At 34.4% G+C, this 17,545-nt stretch overlaps 1 protein-coding gene across 1 annotated transcript in view; it reads right to left on the reverse strand.

The window, feature by feature from the left end:
• The window catches only part of LOC128260387 (irregular chiasm C-roughest protein), a 44,636-nt gene extending 28,055 nt beyond the window's left edge, over window positions 1-16,581 (reverse strand). The window contains exon 1 of the mRNA XM_052993354.1: window positions 15,850-16,581. The gene's annotated coding sequence lies outside the window, so the exon portion shown is untranslated. The remainder of the gene's footprint in view (window positions 1-15,849) is intronic.
• Between the last annotated feature and the right edge of the window lie 964 nt (window positions 16,582-17,545).

The following is a 17,545-nucleotide window of genomic DNA, read 5'->3' on the forward strand; positions in this document are numbered from 1 at the left end:
AACAAAATTGATTTAATTTGCATTTCTCGCCAATTGCAGATACACAAAATGAACAAAAGAACCATTTTTTCGGCAACAAAAAAAACTATAAAATAAAAAAAGATATATATGCCCATAAATAAACACAAGTGAAATATTTCGAAAAATCTAGTGGAAAGGCAATGGGGTAAAATATTGAGTAAATAAAATTGACAATAGAGAAAACAAAAACGTAGTGGCCAAAAATGAAAGGTTTGGTTTGTTATTGGCTGATTTTTCGCATAGTCCAATTATCCAATATTCTGGGCTTCTGGATCCAGGGGCGCCGAAAGGGGGGCGTCAGTGGGCGTGTCGTGTCTGATTTGACCTCGTTGTGTGCGGGCAAAGTTCGCGGCAATAAGCGAAAAACTGATTACACTGCCAGCGGCAGTAAACGCAATTGAAATTGATAGAGGCCGCTGGTCATGGGTGTAGTTTAAAGGGGGGCACATAGTACTATATGTGTATATCTTGGCCTCGGAGATGGAAGATAGGAGGAACGGCAGACGAGGCCGCAAAATTGTGGAAAACTGTTCTATTTTTGCGGCATACAAATGCTGGCCATACATTTTTGTCTGTCTGGTGGGTATTTAAATTTGAATTCCTCGCTGCGGAGATTTTCGAGTCTAAGTAGGTAGCTTTTGGTATAAAACATCTAAATGTTTAAGCTCTTACTTTGCTTTTCTAATTTATAAGATTTTCGAAGTTTAGAAATTCAATAACATTCTTTAAATGAATTAAAATTGATGTATTTTAAGTAATGTTTAGAAACTGCAATATTAAAACTTCTAAGAGTTAAATTATGTATTTAATATCGTTTATTCTGATATTTGACTATTAATTGGTATTGACTCAGCGTTACACATTTGTAAAAGTATTTTCCTATATATAATAATATTAGTTGAGTTTCATTTAAAAACACCTTTCTCATTAAATAAGTTATCGACTGCAGAGATGGTATCGCTAATCGATTAGCCCAAAAATCGAATATCGAAATACACCCTTGCTTTAATCACTGCGTATTCAATAATCACATTTGTTAGGCGCGATTCATGGCTTAAAAGGACATTTCGTCATTGTGCTTTAATTGCCCGATGATGCATACGCAGACACGCACACTTTCACTAATGCCCAACACATTAACAACTCACAAACACACACAGGTGCAAAGCATATATATGTACACATATATATATGTATGTATAGATGAGCTGTGAATTATTACACGACACCGGGCGCATCTAATTAATAACAAAATTTTAATCGCACAACGATAGCCGGGCATTAGCTGCCACTCCCACCCTTGCCACCGCCCCTTTTTCATAGCCACCACCCACCACCTCCTCGTAATGTCACTGATTATTATTGTTATTGTTATTAGCGCTTGGAAATTTATGTGCAAAAATTTATTTGCTGCGTCGGCACTCAAATTGAGCATAATTTTTCATTTAAGTGGAAATTAATATTTTTACGCCCTAATGCCAGGGACACGCCCCCCTATATATTTTCATCCTGTATTTCTCTTTCTTTTGCTAATTATGTCACGTCATTTCGTTTTCGTTTTTGTCTTCGAAGGGACGAAAAAAATATATATATATGTTGGAGGCGAAGTCGATTTTGATAAATATATTAATGTGCCAAGAAAATGGCTCTTTTTTTTCCTCTTCCTCTGCTTCTTCTTCGTCTTCCCTTCTATTAAATATTAATTTTGATATATAGATATATACATAGATATTCCGATGGGGGGAGGCATTAAAGGAAATGACGGAATTTGTAGCACACTTTTCGGGCTGATTAGAGGATATTGAACAGGAAATTGAATGGGAACTCGACGGCATTCGTCGTTGCTGCTGTTGGTCAGGTAAATGAATTTAAAAGGGGGCGAAGTGCTGAAATTTGGGCCGAGAACTTTCACAGATTTCAGAGAAATGTTGAAAGTGAAAATTGTAGATTTGTGAAATTATTTGAGACAGATTTTCTAAGGAATGTGTTGGTGGTAATGAATGAATAAACTTTCTTTAGTTGCGCAGATAGTTGACATTATGTTTAATTTATGGTATTTTTAATGAAATGTAAGTCTAGAAAATTAAAAATTTCTTAGTACAGGAAAAACAATGTTAGAATATAATAGTAAATTTAAGTTTATTTAGTTTTAAATAATAAGAAATTATTGATTGATTTTACGTTTAAAGAAACCAATTTCAATGTACTTCAATATTTAAACCTCTATCGTCCAACATTATTTTTCAACCCAATTATATAATTTCTTTAATGTTTACTTTACAAATTACTAAGTGAACCTAACGTGTAAAAATGTATGGACATATAAAAACTGATTAAAATGATTTTTTATCCTATTTTCTGTAGGAAAATATTTGTTGTACCTTAAAGAAAACACAAATATTTGTGTAGTGTGTTCTCCCTTAAGCTCTATATTTTTGATAACTTTTTGTTTAATGTTGTATCTTTCATCAGTAAATTTAACTTATCGAAGACTGTGCCAAGGAAGAAGTTTGATCAAACCAAATATTTTTTTTGGCCTCGAGAAATCGAGTGCTGGGCAGCATATGGTTATTCGTGCCACGCCTCCTTGTATCTCTCGATTTTTCCTCCCTTTTTCCATGACGACTTTCCCCAAAACACATAGCTCATTGCTCATTGCCAGGGAGAGGCATAAATTTTCCTAAAAGAGAGACCAGCAATGTTGCTCTATTTGTCAGCTCGTGAAACAATCATAACACCCCCCTTGGAAGCCCCTAGGAATCCCCTTTTGTCCCGGCTCTGCTCTTGGGTTGCAATGTGTTCTAGCCTTGCATGTAACAAGCCGACTCCCCGTTTCGTCCTTTGGAGTCTTGCTCCTGCCCAGTTGCATATATTTGTCATGCTATTTGGCCAGGACATCGGCACACAGAAAGAAATAAATTTTGTATCCAGTAGTTTTCCATTTTAAAAAGGTATGTATTAAACATCATTTCGTTTTTCTAACGTTTTCTAAGGATTTCCAAGCCATCATTCTTTTATTTCTATATACAAAATTAATTAATTAATTAATTATCTAAATCGTGGAAAATTTATTAAACATAACTTGTATGTTTCCCAGTTATATTTTTGTATAACTTATATTTCTAATTGAAAATCATGTGCTTAACTTCAAATCCTTTATATTTTGTATTGTTTTACCTAACTTTTCACCTGATAAAAACTTAAGTTTCATTAAAATTTTAAGATATTTTAAATAGATATAGTTATGTTAAATGTTGGGAAAGAAAGTATTGAATATTTTATAGTGTTTCAAATTGATATATTTAGGCAAGGTATTTTTTTTTGTTTGATTTGTTTTTCCCAGTGCATTCCCACAGTGCCCCCTTTTAGCCTGCTGTGTGTCTGTGTGAAAAATTCATTGAATCATATGACAAGACGGAAAACGCATTGCCTTTCTTTTGGGGCAAAAACATTGGGTAGGGGGTTTGGTAAGGGGTTTGGTAATGATAGCCAGGCCTAGCACAGATAGCAGCGCAAACATTTCAGCTTACCAGATCGGCCACGCCCCATTCGCCCTTTTGCCCCAGCCTGTGTTTTGTGCATTACATTGGGAAGGGTACGGGGTGCCATTGAAATATTGCGTATACGCAGTGGGCCGCGGGCGAAATGTTGGGTTAATGGTTGAAAATCAGGGAGGCCATGCGAGGTATCGGTATGGAAAACTAACGATGCCCCAGCCACGACTTTAAAAATCCTTATCAGTTGCAGCTGGAAAAGCGACCAGAGAAATGCAGTCACCGAAAAATACTGTGAGTAGTGAGGGTGGGGAAAATGGAAAATGGAAAATAGAAAATAGCAGGGTGGTAAATATAGAAAGAGGCCGGAGAGTCCTTCGGGAGGCGGAGGCGGCGCACTAATGGCTTCAGTCTGCTCTACTTTCGCAAAAACTCTAATTATTAATGAGCTTTCAGATATGTGGGCGAATTTGGAATTTGCTTCGTTTCCCACAAGGAGAATCAATGGGAAATTTGGTAAGCAATTGTGCAATTAGCAAAACATTTACATTCAAACGTTATGTCGGTAAAATTCCTAAGCTTTTAGGTAATTCCCTGAAACTATAAACTCCTCTTAATTGATCAAGAAATGTAACACAAAATATAAATTCGATTCAATTTAATTTGAAATTAGAAAATAGGGAGTAAAATTAAAACTAAAACAATGCAATCTGGTATTGCTGTTAAATCGAATGAAAAAAACACACATAATACAAATGTCTTAACACCCAAGGCATTTGGAAAATGTCAAGAATTTCCAAAAAAATCAACATTATTCGTCTAAATTTTTCCCCAACTTTGTGACGACCTTCCAAGCGACTTTAATTTGAATAATCTACAAATGCCACAATAGCAGCTCCCACACACATGTCAAAATCAAAAGTATCGGCTCGGCGTATTTAACTTTTCCAGCTTGGCAGCTTTGAAGTGGAATCAACCGGAGACAAAGACGCCCACCGACAACACACGAGTAATCTTTTGATTAGCCAAGTTAAGACGAGGGCCACAATATCAAAAACCAGGGCGACGGAAACTACGGCAACTGCAGAAAGCAAAATCAAAATCAAATGCCGAAAAACATCAAACGATGTGCCAGTATCACCTGTAAAATTTGACAACAAATGTTCCACTTGAAAGGCTTTAAAAGGCTGCAAGTATGTACAGCTGTTTTCGAAAAACTAGTACTAGATCATATATAGATATATTCGCTTATATCAAACATTTTGTATGTTATTTTAGTTCACACTAGTGCTCTGAACATAGCTGTATGAGAATGTTTGGTTAGTTTCATTGTTTGTAAGCTATTCCCAGCAACACAAAAAATGTTCGCACTCATTTAAACAATTTTTTTAAGCAGACAGCAACATCTACAGCAGAAACAAAGAAGACGAGCCCGGGCGTCAATAATACGCACTTTGTTTCCACCTCCCGACATTCCACCCATATTTTTTGTAGCCTACTTTTAGGAGGACAAGCCAAACAAAAAGAAAGTCGGTAAAAGAGACACTGGGGAAAAAAAGGGTGCACTAAGTCGGAAATAAAGAAAGTTTTTAAAATATTATAATTCCAAACTTAAAAGCTTTATTAAAAAAAAATTTAAATTTTAATGATTATAGTGATTATAAAAATTTTTTTTTAATAATTTAAAGCCAAAGTTTATTTTATTTAAATATTATTTATAATTGGCTTCTAAAGATATTAGGGATGTATAGGTTGTACTTTAACAATTCCAATACATCCTAAAATCTTAAAGTGTATCGTCTAATTGAAGTCATAAAATTTGCTTTCAGTGGAGAATAAAAAAATCAACATTTCGCGACATGGTACGCTGATAAAAATGACAATTGATGGGCGTACGTGGGCTCATTGGGGCATGGGCAATTGCTGAGTTATGTTTTATGACAAATGGGATGCCGGGGCGTTGTCCGGAGGGGGTGGTTCCCCAAGACGCCCACCAATTGCCGCAAATGCAGAGATTTTGTGCCAGGAACGAAGAGATAGCTGAGGCAAAAGTAAAACTAAATGGAAAATTAAGCTTTAAGTAAAGGTGGACACAAGGCAAACTTGATGTTCAATTCAATTTAATGTACAAAAAGTATATATACTTAATACACTTAAAGTCTAAGGAATGATAAACAAGTTTTTCGTTGACTTTAAATATTTTGTTAGCTCATCAGAATATTCTCCTTACTCATTTTTATATTTTGCTAATAGCTTGTATACTTTGTGAGATGTTTTGCTCGTCTAATCCTGATCCATTTTGGATTGGGTCAAGAGGAAATTCGCCCAATCAGCATTTTCCGCCTTGTGAAAAGATGTGAAAACGCTTCTTCTCCCCCTCTCAATTTTCTTTATATTCTTCGTTTTGTTGTTTTTTTTTTTTTAGCTTTTTCGATTGCCTCAAATTTTTGATTTGCTTACGTTTTTATTTGGCATGGCAATTTTTGTGTTGTCTTTTTATCGTGCATTTTGTATTCCGCTTGTCATTCATATTCGAGTGTTTCTTTTTCGGCGCTTGTTGTTGTCACTTTTGCTGTGGCAAGCGGTACGTGTCCTGCTTAACTAATCAGATATACCCACTCGCACATTCGCACGCCCAGGAGACAAAGCCGAAAAAAAGGAAAAAAGGAGGGGGCCTTGCGATATGGAATAAAATGAATTTCAGTTACTGTGCACAGTCAAAAACGCCATTCAAATCGGCCATCGATATTTAGTACTTTAAAGTTTCGAAAAAAGGTGCATTTGAAAAAGCTTTCAAAAATATCAAAAATTGCTTTCAAAATTATATTTGTTGCTTTCGAAAAAGTATTATAATAACTTGTACTTGTTATAATAATAATAAATTACAGAATAAAATACATTTGCATTTTTTTGAGATACAAAATTATTATTATGTGTGATATATCCTTTTGAATAAAAGCGAAAAAAGAACGGAAACTTCTGAAAGAATATTTAATTTAATTCAATTTTAAAAATAACTTTTAAAAAATTATACTTATTATAATAATATTTTATAATAACAAAAAAAATATATATATCTCCATGTTTTTCAGAGGAAAAGTACCAAAACTTTTTCAGAAAGTTTAATTTTATTATAACATAAAAAAAACTCTTGTGATTGGAATTCATTGGGAAATTAACCGATAAAGTGCTGTTATATGACCGCTTTTTCTGAAAACGATTTTTTTCTTGTGAAACAAATACTTTGACATGTAAAAACGATATTGATTCAAGTATTGGTTTCACTTATTCTTAATAGAATTGTACTTTTTTCCGATAGTTCAATCTTTTTCCTTTTAATTTTCTATTTTTTTCTGTTTTTTTTTCTGTGTGCGGTTGTTGGTGGCGGTGCATCTGTGCTCAATTGTGCGGATTGTCAATCGCATGCAATTTAAATAAATTGAGTGTTTTATTGGGTTTTCAATTTGAGGCCCACCGCACAGAATTTCTCCGCTTTTCTCCCATTGTTCGTATTAATCATCGACGATTGTACGGCGGCGGTTTTTCGATGGTTTGGCAATCGCAATAAACCGAAGTTAGAATATTTTTCGGTGCGCAAAAATAATCAGCATGAGGTTTATAGTACACGCTTATGGCATGGCTTGCAATTAATACCCGCCCGTTTAAAATCAATTTTTTTTCTGTCGCCAATTCGAAAATTTGGCAAATATTGCAGGGCATGCAATTAGGGGAAAGGTGTTGAGGGATTGCTAATCGACTCAATTGTGGTCAAATCAAATCGGAATGCGAATCAATTAATTTCCAACGGTGTGGGTAATTCCAGAATGCACTTGTCTGTTTTGTTACAGTTTACAATTATGTTTCAAATATGAATTGTTGCGGGTATTGTTCTTTAACATCTTTGTCTTTTTTAATGCTTTCAAATATATGTTACTACTTTTAAGGAGTTATTATATATATATATAGACTACATATTTTATTTTATTTAGAAATAGGCAATTCTCGTACTTCTCTGTCAAATGTATTAATATTTAAATTAAACAAACCTCATTTTTAGCAATTTTTATTTTCTGATATTTTAAACTAGTTTTTCTGCCACGCCCTCTCATTATCGTTTGCCCATTTTTGTGTTGCCTTTAGTTGTTGGCATTTTTTTGTCATCATTTTGTGGCAGTGAAATGTGTTCAACATAAATAAATATACAAATTCATTAAAACGAAACATCAGAGCGAATTAAAAGAAAGAGATAGTGAGTGTTGACACAGTGCGACTGTAAAAATTGCATTTGTATTTAATTTTGCTAGCAAAAACAAAAAATGTAAACAAAAAAGTTCTTGCGTTTTTGTTGCATATAATTCGGAGTAAATAATGTTTTCACAAATTTGTTAGTGCGGGTTGCCTTAATATTTTACACGAGTGCCCAGACGGCTATAAAAAGTTCATAGTATCATTATAAATTTTTAACAATTGTGACAATTGTTGTTGCCAGGACAACGCACAGCCCATTGTGTCCTGCATCCTGTTTCACGTCCCTACACAGCTGCAATTTTCACACGCTTGTTTGGGTTTAACAAAAGCAGCGGTGCCAGAAAAAAATATAAAAATAAAAATATAATCATCATCATCGTTACAACCAAGGCAGGAAAAAAAAATCATATTAAATCTGTTTATCTTCAGTTAAAACATGAATTTAAGTTGACATTTGCTGGGCATACAGTGAAAGCTAGTAAAGCTCATTATGAAATGAAAAGTCATTTTCAAATGAAACAAACACGAAAACAAATAGTTCTAAAATGAAAATAAAAATGGGCACAATTTTAAAGACATTCAATCTAAGAAGGCATCCTTAGTTTAAGAAAAGTACTCTTTCAGCTGCATAATTTCGGTGCGCCAAATGTTTGCCATCTTCGATTTTTCTACCCACACTCGATGACCCATTGAACTTTTATATTTCCTTCCACGAAAAACCCTTGCACATGTATACACATCTTTTTACATTTTTTTTTCTTGCGAGCTGAGTAAAAATAAATAAAATTCGAGTTATAAACAAAGGCAAAAATATTGAAGGGGTAAGTTCGAAGGACTACGATGCAAAGAATTGATGCAGAATTCGAATAATTTTATGGCATATTTAAGTGTCTGCATAATTTGCTCTGCAAATGCCTCAGTCCGTCTCTTTCGACTCCAGCATAGCCATCTCTTTCTAGAGATGAGCACGTGATGGGATTACGAAATGCCGAAACGCATGCGAATAGACCGAATTTCCATGAATATCCGAGACATTTGAAGTTCTCGGCTTCTATCTATTGCATAACAAACAGCTTCTTCAAGTTGTTTTTTAATCGGGATTGACGGTCCTTGTCTTAGTTTATTTTATTTTTTATTAAAACTTGTGATACGGTACGGTTATAAGTACTTAAACTTATAAGGGCCACTTCAAAACGAAAAAATAGTAAAAATAGCAGCACATTTGTTTATTGATTATTGTTTTTATATATATATATATATTTATGCACCTTAAAACTACATTTCTTTTAAAGTCAATTTGTCATTATTTTTTTATTTCTGCAGTTTTGACACTCAGTTTTCCTAATAAATGGCCAAGAATTTCCGTGTTTTTGGACCCATCTCTATTTTTGCGGTTGGCTTTGCTGTGTAGTTCTGAGGCCCCCCTTTTCCCATTTCCCATTTTTCCATTTCATTTTCCATTTCTATGCCTGTGGGTTTTCCACAGAGTGTGTGTGTGTGTGTATGTGTGTGTGTGTGTGTGTGTGTCGGTGTGCACATGACATGAAGCACAAAAGGTTCAACTGACTGTAAAACGCTTAAATTGATTTAAATGCAAAGTCGACCCGAGAGTCCGAGTTCGAGTCGAAAAATGAATGAATGAGCGAATGAATGAGTGAGTGGAGTAAGTGATTGGATAGTCAACGGGTTGCCCCCCGCAGCATTTGCCTTTTTTCTGACCATTTTCCAGCTTTTGACTGGCCCCTGAGGCCATTTTCTTTTTAGCCCCTTAACTTACTTTAATCAAAAGTGCCAAGGAAGCGCTAAAAGTGGCGCACCTAATTTTCGCCAATAATAATTAAAAAAAAATTAAAAAAAAAATCGTTTAAGCTAAATGGATTTTTTAATGTTAAAGGCGAAGTCGAGATATGTGTCAACAAATTTGGTTTTACATTTTTATTGTCTCAGAAAATATTATTTTTGGCAAATCAACTGAGGTCGATTTATTCATTTCAATAAGTACTTGAGAAGTTTGCAAATACTAGATACCATATTTTTGTACACAACTGTAAGTGTGCAAAACTTTTGGCCGCAAAACATGGCGATGAAATAAAAATAAGCAAAATGAGGAAGGGGGAAAAGTTTGTTGGCTCTGCGTGAAGCTCAATGAGCTCAAAATCTCTTTTTAATACTTGGGCATAACTAAATTAACAAAGCATAAGTACAAACTAAGCTGGTTTGTGTGTGTGCTTGTGTTCTTGTCTGCTCCTGAAGTTTGGCTTCATTTAACAATTTTAGACAAATTAAATTTCGGCCAGCCTGCAGGCCAAAGCAATTTTCCAGCTACAAATGAGCAAAAATTTTGAAAAGTGGGAGGCATTTTACAGCCTCTGTTTGTCTGGCATACAAACATATATGATAAGTCAGGCCTTCAATATATGTGCTATGAGATAAATGAGGTTTACTAGAAAACATTTTGTATTAACTTTTTTAGTTATACGATTAAGGGTTTTATCACACCATAATTCAATGAGTTAATATATATTTATATATTTTTTGTAATGCTTATTATTAAGATCATATCAAAAATGATTCCCTGACTGCGTTTCGACACTTTTGTGCTTTTGGCACCAGCAAACTAAAACGAAATGCGTTGCGCAATAAGATGGTCAGAGGACATGGCCAGGATGTCGGCAAATAAACGCTTGCAGGTTGTATAAAAATTGTGTATGCAAATGAAGGCAAACAGCAGAAACAGACAGCGGCGGCAGCAAACGGAATAAAAAAAGTTGAATTTTCTTTTTTTGTTTTTTTTTTTGTTGTGCTGCCCATTTTGTTTGCCTCTAATGTGGAGTGTGGAGGTGAAACGGACGGACAAGGGCCGGACTCACTTCCTGGACGGTGTGTCACTCTGCTTAAAGGATCCAGGACCAGGACCCTTCAGGGATAACGAAGGATGAGTGGCAAACTTCTTTTTGTGCCGGCCTTTTATTTTCTGTCTTGTATATACTATATAGTACATTCATTTATTTCTTTTCCTCCTTTTATTTTGCCCCTTGTTTTGTATTCCGTGACTCCTTCTCGTGACTGCGCCTATGAATTGAATTATTAAGCATGCTCTCTCGCTGCCAGGTCATTCAAATGCAGAAAGCGCCGGCAGCGAGCTACGCGATTTTCTGCTCAAATGGAGGCACAAACTTTAGCCAAAAAAAAAAAATGCAAAAAAAACCAAAAAAAAAAAAAAAAAAAACAAAATCGGGAAAGAAAACCCGGCCGGAAAAACCCGGGAAACATTTTCATGGCGGTAAAGTAAAATGTAAATGCTCCCTGGCAAATAAATGAAAATTAACCAAAGTGAGACGGACTCAACTCAATCGCAGCTCAATTGAAGCTCCTCTTTTTTACGCCGTGAACTGGCTTAAATAATAATTAAGTAAAGTATGTAAGGATATTTTTTCAGGGCTTTCGCAGAACTCGGCTGCATGAAAATGTGTAAATACAATACAAAATAAAAACGTTGATGATTTTTTCAAGACTGTCAGTAAGTTTTTAAAGGAATTTTAAAATGGTTTTTAAAAGCTTGCAAAAGGCTTGCAGTTTCTAAAAAAATGTAAAGAAAAATCAAGTGAAATGAATTTAGTTAATTTAAACACAGCAAGATAAACATAAAGGACTACTTTATTCAATTAAAATCGATCGATTGCAAAAAAAAAAACCAAAGGCGGGAAAACTGCGAAAAAAATGGGGCGGCAAGTAAAGAAGGAAAACTGCAGTTTTGTCCACTTTAAAAACTTTCGAGTTGACCGAAAACTTTGCCCTTTTCTCGGCGATGCTGCATAGGCGTAGAAAAACAAGAGAAAGCCCAACCTAAATGTATACATAAAATAAAAATAAAAATTACAAACAAGGAAAAAACTTTTCTAATCTAAAAAGCACAAAGGCAAACACCAGGCGTCGGTGGGTGGTGGGTGGTGGGTGGGGCTTTGGTAGGTGGTGAGTTGGTGGGCGGTGGTCGGTGGGTGGTGGAGTGTAGGCCAAGTGCAAAATAAAATTATGGTATTAAATTTTCATGTCAATTACAAACGGCGACAGCCAACAAAAGCAAAAACATTGAAAGCAAAAAAAGAAGAAGTAGGCAAAATGGCTGTTGGAGTGGGCGGAAAAGCCAAGAAGCTGGCCATAATAAATGGCTGCCCCCTCCCGGCGAATTTTCACACCCCCTTTGGCCACCCAATGAAAAGCAGGTGTCAAAAGCAAGTGGCGCGCTTGCAATTACAACAAAAAGCAGCAGGAGCCGCAAAAAGGCTCGCAAAAATTTAAATGAAAACCCAAGAAAATGCTGAAATTATGGCACACTTTTTGGAGCTGGGTAAAAAGCCAAGAAATTAAACGCATATTTTCCTAGTTTTTGATATGGCTAGAAACTTAATAATAAATTACTTACTTCAAGTATTCATTTGTGTTTAATAGAGATTTATAACCATCATTAATCGACCATATTTTTGTTTATCCTTTTTTTATAAATTCCTAATACTCTAATACTCATCATGTATTTTTAAAGTTGTTGCGTGTATAAACAAACCTTAAATATCATTAGCTTGCTTATTTTGTAAATAAAGTCCAGAAAAATTTTACAATTAATTTTATTTACTTGAATAATTTGTCCTTTGTGTAAATATTTTTATAAAATATTTGCCAAAGTAATTTATTTTAAATTCTGGTATTTTATTTTAACTTTATTTATGCGAGAATGTTTGTGAAAGTTTTTTTTAAGTAAATAAATGTCGAATAAATAGTGGCGCTTTTTACGTAAACTTTTTTGGATCAATACCCATCGGTATTTTTTTGTTAACTTTATAAATTTAAATTTTAAAGGGTGATTCTCTTTGATTCCCAATTGCTGCTCACTTTGAGCAAAGTTTTTGCGCTAGTTTCTTGTTTATATATAAGCACCTATATACGTGGGTATTTTTCACTTTTTGCCTAGCTTCTTCCCGCTTTCCAAAGTAGGTAAAAAACTTTTCCGTTTCCGCTTCTCCATTTTGGCCACCTACTTTTGGCCAAAACCAAGAGCTTCCAGCATTTTTTCGCATTGCCGTTTATTTCCCTTTTATTTTGTTGGCCAATTTCCGGTAATTCAGTTTTATGCAGCAAACTTTTCTATTTTTTTCCGCTCCACTCCGCTTTTCCCATCGTATTTATAAATAAATATGTTATTTTTCTTTTTTTTTTTTTGGCGGTGGGTGGCGGGTGTTTCTGGTACCCAAGGTCATTGAGATGTGTAAACTTTTGCCCATTTGCAGTTGGGCGAAGCAACAAATGATGATGAACATTTTTATGGGGCAGCACAGTGCGTTTCACGTCGTTAAATCACTGGCAAGGGATCAGAGTTGAGAAGTCTCTGAAGTTGTGTGCACTTTTACGGATTCCATTTGCCATGGCGAATATTCGCTGGATTTATTGTTCTACTTTTGAGTTTTGTTTTCCATTATTGGACTTTTCTCTCCTACATATGATATGCTTTTTTCCATTACATTTTATTTTAAGAATTTACTAAGATATTTGGATAAATTAATTTTAAAGGATTGACAGAGAAATTTTTTAAAATTAATTTTAAGGAATGACAAATATTAGATATACATAATTGTATTTGATTAACATTTAATATACTTTTCCAATTTTTTTTTTAAATTTGCCTAAGCTCTTTGTTTTGAACTTTAATTTTTAAAACTTTTCTATTATTATATTTAATGAGGTTTTCTATTTAATTTAATATTTTAATAGCTTAAATACATTTTCCATAAATTGCTGATAACAATTATTTGATATGAACTGTACTTTACATTTAATATCTGCACCGACTTTAAAATGTTTTAGATAATTTTCATTTTCACAGCATCACACACCCGTCCCCCAATTCGCCCCAGTCTTAATTTGATTAGAAAAGTTTCGACTTCGAAAAAAACAGAAATTTTATGACTTCAAGAACGCAAGGAAAAAATGTGAAACACCAGGAGGAAAAAAAAACAACTACTAGAAGAAGAGAAATATTTTTGGTTTGGTTTGTTGAGGTTTTCCTCCCACATTTTGCCGAATTTTCCGCTATTACCCGTTCTTTTTCCTCAGTCGCTTTGTTGTGGTCTTCACTTGAAAAATTTGATTGGCAAACAAGACTTTTTGTTGCTGTTGGTTTCTGTCATTTTAGCAATTGGCTAAAAGTTAATGGAGTGGGAACTAGCGGGGGGATTTTCACAGTCTTTCAAGTGAATCGCTCGCAAACTACAATTAAATTGTGAGAGAATCTGAACCAAATCAAATCCCAATCTGTCAGAAGTGAACCCACAAAATGGTTTCTCTTCGTATATTTTCTTTCACTTTTAAGCTTGGCCTTGGGCCGTCAGGAATGCTATCTGAACTTCATAAAAGTATCTACGAATCGTTCGGAAATCGTTCTGATTTGACAGATAAATTTACATCTATTCTTAGATATGGGAATTTGTGGGAGCACAACATAAATTTTACAAAACCATCATTATATTATACAACTGTTGCTTAGTCAATACTATATGTAATATTTAATGTTGTTTTGATTTATAGTTCAAAAGGTTTTGTCTGAAAAGTTATATTTATTAAAGGTTTATTTTAATTTTTTCTTTTATGGATACAGCAATCCTATTGAACTGTAATTGGGCTCCTACTTGAATGGTTATAATATTTAATTCAACTGGCCTACATTATATGTATGTGCCATTTCTTATTGTTTTGTTTTTATATGTACATTTATTTAAAAATGTAACCTAAGCCATGTTTGATTAAAAGGAATTTAGAATGCCAGATATTCAAATCAATTGATTGTTCATATGTAATATAATCATAGCCTTATTAGTTTCCTGTCTGTTTTTATTATTTTTCCTATTGGAAATGTTGTATATGCGTTCCCAATTGAATATTTCCATTGTAGCCAATAAGAATATATGACCTTAATAGAAACCCAGTTGGTTTTATAAGCATAAGAATAAACTATCAAAAAAATATCTTTCTTAAACAATTATAGTTTATCATTAATTTCAATTGACAAAAATGTGTTTAATGAAAAAATTCAAGCCTCTAAGTACAGTGAATAGGAATATATATTACAGATTAGCCCACAGAAGCGACAACATCAAAGTGAATTTGCTCAGTTGAGGAAGTCTGGCATTTTTGGTCATTCCATTAGCGAAGTCCGGAAGCAGAATACGACCTCTGAACCCCGGCGAAAACCGCCCACCTACCTTTTTATTTATTTTTTTTTCTGGCTTGCCCACATTTATGACGTGGGCGCCTCTCCTAATTGACTTGAAACATTTTCACAATGTACTAAATGCCGCCACCATAAACTCGTGTACAACAAAAAAAAAAAAGTTGCAAGTCATTTTGCATTGATTGATTGATTGATGGATTGACTGATTGGCCTGGCTTGGATTTCACTTGCACCCAAGCAATAGCCCCTTAAATGCAAGACAAACAAAGAAAAGCTCGGGGGAAAATGGGGAAAATAAAGCATAGCATACTTAGCTGCATCAAGTATGAAGGAGAAACATTTTTCGGTCTTGAGTAAAAGTCCTCGAGCGAAGCTCAGACCTCTTAGCTCTTGCCAAACCTTTGGGCTTTTTTGAGTTTACCTTTTGAACATAAAGCAAACTTTAAGTTTGTGTGTGATGGATAATATAAGGATATGGGAGTAAGACTAATCGAAACTCAGTTATTTTTAAATAAACTTACAATATCAATTAGACTTATTGTAATCTAACCTTTGCATATCATGTTGTAATTCAGGTATTAAATCATCAATATTGTTTTCTGTTAAATCAAAAACTATAGGTTAATGACCCTTAAAAATTAGAAATAATTCTATTAGTCAAGTTTTGAATTACAATGTAAAATGTGACACTTTAAATATATTATTAAAAAAATGCTAACTTAAGTAAGGAAAGTAATTATTTAAAATCTACTTAAGTGCATTCCAACACCAAGTAACCTGAATATAATAAAATAAATTCCAAGAGCCATATAAGTTAAAGTCTTGGCATATCACTTAAGTGCCACAACGGCTTTAAATGCGACTTACCATAAAGGAAAATGTTCAGGAAAAATGTGGAAAGTTGTTCACTGCTGTATTTTCTTTTTTTTATACTATTTTTTCTTGTGCGGTCCTGCGAGGTGTTTTGTTGTGGCCAAGTGGATATCGTGTTTGGCCTTGGAGGCGCTATTCTTTTCCCTCCCCACAAAAAAACGGGTTTATGTCGCCAACTTCTACTTCTATGAATTGCTTTTTTTTAGTTGTATTTTGTATTTTTTTTTAGTTGCAGGTGCAACTTGCCTCGGATGCTGAATGAATGGGTTGGATCTTTTTTTTTTTGCAGACCGGTTGCACAGGAAGTTGGCCAACACACACAAAAACACAGGCACACACAATAACAGAAAAAAAATGTAATTTATTATTTCGTTATTAAGGAATATCTTTCAGATATTTTGTAGATTTATTTTGCATTTTATGTTGTATTTATTTAAAATTTAATATGGATTTTCTTATGATTTTCTTCATGGTTTTTAGATGTATTTTTATCAATTTTAGGAACAAACACAGATTGCACTTTCAAAAAATGATGTTTCTGATATATTTTGGGTTGGTTATACTTCAGTTGTTTTTGTTTTAATCTGGCTGCAGCATGGAGTTGTTGTGGTTTTTTATTTTGTTTTTTGACTCGTTGTTGTTGTATTTGTTGTTGTTGTGTTTTTGTGATTTTTGTTGTTGTTGTTGCGAGCGACACGCAACCGAATTACACGACTGTCTGCTGACACGGCGGAACACGTACTAAAAACTTGTTATAGGAAAATCGCTCTTTGGCCGTCGCATTACCGCCTCTGTCGGCGTCGACTTCGACGTTGGCAGCGCTGTCGGCGTTAACAGAGGCACGCGCATGCAAAAACAATGTGGGGAAAACTGTTCCCGTTTTGACGCCCCAACCCCCCTCCTCCACCACCCATCGGGGCAAAGTGTTCCCAAATAGTGGAGTTCGCGTGCCGTCCTGCTGCTAAAAATAAAATACCCGAGCGTTGCTCCCTCTCTGTCGCACTGCCTATGCCCCTCTCTCTCTCTCTAATGCATGGCTAGCATGTTGTACTAAATTTAAGCGAAGTGAAACGAAGGCAACTTCGTGTTTAAAAACCAGGTCGTCGTTGGCTGTCGGCTCGGTTCTTATGTTAACAGGATATAACAGTTCTGTTTTTCGGTACCATAACAGCATTGACTTTTTTTTGTTGTTTGGGTGGAGGTGCTATGGTATCCGAAGATATCGGGGGGCTTAAGTGATATTATAGCCCGGCATAAATTAGCCATCGGGTCCGACGCATTAAAATCTTGATTGGTGGCCGGCAGATGCAGTTCCCAAAAGAAGAAAAAAGTAAGCGGAAGTGCCACACAAAAGTGACAGCAGCAACAGCATGCCCCACATCGAAAAATATATATATAAATAAATACATGCACACACAAGACTTTAAAAATATAGTTATATTTGCTGGGCTTAAAAACATTTTAATTGAAAGTTTGTAAAACTACTAAATAGGAAAACTTTACACATCTCTGGCTTGAATTTTTTAATTTTAATTGATAAAAAAAAATGTTTAACATATATAAATATTTTAAATAAAAATAAATATTTTATACATTTTGCTCAAAATAATAGAAAAATTAAAAAAAATAAAGTTATTTTATAAGGTACACCTTAATGTGTTAAATAATTTTTATTATTTTATTTCACAAA

The sequence above is a fragment of the Drosophila gunungcola genome (genome assembly GCF_025200985.1).
Source record: "Drosophila gunungcola strain Sukarami chromosome X unlocalized genomic scaffold, Dgunungcola_SK_2 000023F, whole genome shotgun sequence".
Taxonomy (NCBI): Eukaryota; Metazoa; Arthropoda; class Insecta; order Diptera; family Drosophilidae; genus Drosophila; species Drosophila gunungcola.